The 3,597-nt window shown below is 44.1% G+C and overlaps 1 protein-coding gene across 9 annotated transcripts in view; it reads left to right on the forward strand.

The window, feature by feature from the left end:
- Nucleotides 1-3,597, forward strand: part of LOC102675860 (protein turtle) — a 53,539-nt gene that overhangs the window by 756 nt on the left and 49,186 nt on the right. The gene's annotated exons all lie outside the window — the stretch shown is intronic.

Consider the following 3,597-nt stretch of genomic DNA (forward strand, 5'->3'; position numbering starts at 1 on the left):
TCGAGTTCTTCCCTCCTCCGCTTGGAAAAGCGTCGAGGCAAGGGATTAAAGGGGAGGGAGGGAGGAGGCGAACGGTCGAAACCGGGACCGGATCGATCGATCGGGTCGATGTTGCGGGATAGCACGCTTGATTTCATTGCTCCTTTGATGTATCGGAGGCAGGAAACGCAGGAACGGCGCGTTCACGGTTCGTTGGACGGGGCCAACCACGCGCAAACTCGCCGGCTATCAATTTGCTATGTAATTTGCGCGCACCGTCCTGTCTTCCCTGTTTTACGAGCCTTATTTACGAGACCCCCCTCTCGAGTTTTTCCATCATCGATGGAAAAGAAATGGAAAAATCGCCTCGAATTGTTGTATCCGTTACTTCGATTAAATTTGTAATTGTTTTCATTTATTAATAAGCCGAATTAATTATTTGATCGTTTGCAACGATCGATTAATAAGATTCGATGTTTCGGAGGATGTTGGCCCGGCCAATATCGTATAATAGCCTTTGTTCGCAAGTTGCCCAAAGTACTTCTTCTCCCTCCCTTTCGAATTGGACGAAAGAAGCTCTCGTATCGAGCCGTGCGAAATTTCTGAAAGATCCGCGTTTTCTAAGCAACGATAACCGAACATTCACGGTGTTTTTCGAAAACGCGTATAAATCCCACGTTTTCTCGTTTAATCTCTCTCTGTCTCTCTGGATACATGTACGTATATCGAATCGAGGAAAAAAGTGCTGTCGTCCACGCAATCGGGAGCAAACTTATTATCCGTCGATCGAAATTGCCTCGTCGAGCTTTCTTTTTTCTCTCGAAAATTCTTCTAAATTGCTTCGTTTCGAGAGAATATGTGATAGATATATATCCGACCTTTTCTCGATCCACGAGTATCCTTCGAGTGCGGATCGAAATTCGAGAGATCGTGTTCCCGATTCCGCGCGAAGCACGCGATACCTTTCCTCCTCCCGGCAAATTTTCGTAGGGCGAAAGTTGAAGGTCTGTTCGAAGGCTCGGCCCTTGAGCCTTTCGCCTATGGCACGCTATGCGCCAGGTGGATAGATCCGGGCGGATCGATTCGATATCGAAGGGGGGATGGAATGGAAACGTGTTCTCGAGATAACCTTGGTCCGAGTCGTGATTTCGAGTCCGAAAATATCCGGGAGAAGGCACGGAATCGGGGTAAATTTGAATTCGTTTCGTTGAAAGGGAGAAGGAACGAGGATGAATCGAACGTCCTCTTTTCGCGCCTCCTCCCCCCGTGCTCGCACGAGAGCGCGATGAAAGGGGGAACCGTGGTGTCGGCCATTGAAGGCCGATTGCGCGTGGCTCGCGTGCAACGCCGCAGACATGCCCCTCGCGGATTTATCCGGGTTAACGGGAACGCGTTGCTTTATGGAAAATCGATTCTCTCGTTAAACCTTCAATCGCGCGCAACCCGACCGCGCTTCTTTCTGCCTCGAACTCGATCGCGATTAAACGCGCCGAGTTAAATTTCCCGCGCGTTAAAAATTCTCCAGGCTTGGCAACGATTCCCAAGAGATTCCTTTTTTGGAAACGTCGATTCTAATTCCCTCGATCGCATTATTCGAAAAATCCTTCGCTTCCCAAGGAATCCAACGCTCGAAATTTGTTTTTGGAAACGCGCTTTGTTAATTCTAATTTTCTCGCTGTCGAGAGCATTATTCGAAAAATCTTCCGCGCCGAGTTAAATTTCCCGCGCGTTAAAAATTCTCCAAGCCTGGCAACGATTTCCAAGAGATTCCTTTTTTGGAAACGTCGATTCTAATTCCCTCGATCGCATTATTCGAAAAATTCTCCCGCGTGTTAAATTAAAAATCCTCGAAGTCTATCAATTTCCAAGGAATCGAGCGTTTGAAATCCCTTTTTGAAACGCGCTTTGTTAATTCTAACTCTCTCGCCGTCGCATTATTCGAAAAATCCTCCGCTTCTCAATCTAACGTTCGAAATCCTTTTTTGGAAACGCGCTTTCGTCGATTCTAACTCCCTCGAACTCGATTAAACACGCCAAATTAAATTTTCCCCGCGTTAAATTAAAAATTCTCGAGGCCTGCTAACAATTTTCAAGAAATTTTTTGGAAACGTGCTTTGTTAATTCTAACTCTCTCGCCGTCGGTTGCATTATTCAAAAAATCCTCCGCTTTTTAAGAAATCGAACATTCGAAATTTCTTTTTGGAAACGCGTTTTATTAATTTTAACTCTTTCGCCTTATTTTAATTTTAACTCTTCGCATTATTCAAAAAATCCTTCACTTCCTAAACAATCGAGCGTTCGAAATTTCTTTTTGGAAACGCGCTTTATTAATTTTAACTCTCTCGCCGTTAATCGCATTATTCGAAAAATCCTCCGCTTCCCAAGGAATCCAACGTTCGAGATCCCTTTTTGGAAACGCGCTTTGTCGATTCTAATTCTCTCGATCGCGATTAAACGCGTCGAGTTAAATTTCCCGCGCGTTAAATTAAAAATCCTCGAAACCTGCCAACGATTCCCAAGGAATCGAACGTTCGAAATCCTTTTTGGAAACATGTGGTCGATTGTAACCCTCGATTTTAACATCGTCGGTCGCATTATTCGAAAAATCCTCCGCTTCCCAAGAAATCCAACGTTCGAAATTTCTTTTTGGAAACGCGCTTTGTCAATTCTAACTGCCTCGATCGCGATTAAACGCGTCACGTTAAATTTCCCGCACGTTAAATTAAAAATCCTCGAAACCTCCAAACGATCCCCAAGGAATCGAGCATTCGAAATTTCTTTTTGGAAACGCGCTTTGTCAATTCTAACTGCCTCGATCGCGATTAAACGCGTCACGTTAAATTTCCCGCACGTTAAATTAAAAATCCTCGAAACCTCCAAACGATCCCCAAGGAATCGAGCATTCGAAATTTCTTTTTGGAAACGCACTTTGTCGATTCTAATTCTCTCGCCATCGCATTATTCGAAAAATTCTTTGCTTCCCAAGGAATCGAGCGTTCGAAATTTCCTTTTGGAAACGCACTTTCGATTTTAACTCTCTCGCCATCGATCGCATCATTCGAAAAATCCTCCGCTTCCCAAGAAATCCAATGTTCGAAATTTCTTTTTGGAAATGTGCTTTATTAATTTTAACTTTCCCGCCATCGATCGCATTATTCGAAAAATTTTCCGTTTCCCAAAAAATCAAGCGTTCGAAATTTCCTTTTGGAAACGCACTTTCGATTTTAACTTTCTCGCCATCGGTCGCATCATTCGAAAAATCCTGCACTTCCAAAGGAATCGAGCGTTCGAAATCCCTTTTTGAAAACACCCTTTGCCGATTCCAACTCTCTCGCCGTCGATCGCATTATTCGAAAAATCTTCCGATTCCCAAGGAATCGAGCGTTCGAAATCCCTTTTTGAAAACACCCTTTGCCGATTCCAACTCTCTCGCCGTCGATCGCATTATTCGAAAAATCTTCCGATTCCCAAGAAATCGAGCGTTCAAGATCTCTTTTTGGAAACGCATTTTCGATTTTAATTCTGTCGCTATCACATCATTCGAAAAATCCTGCGCTTCCAAAGGAATCGAGCGTTCGAAATCCCTTTTTGAAAACACCCTTTGCCGATTCCAACTCT

The sequence above is a fragment of the Apis dorsata genome, unplaced genomic scaffold, assembly GCF_000469605.1.
Source record: "Apis dorsata unplaced genomic scaffold, Apis dorsata 1.3 scaffold_92, whole genome shotgun sequence".
Lineage (NCBI taxonomy): Eukaryota > Metazoa > Arthropoda > Insecta > Hymenoptera > Apidae > Apis > Apis dorsata.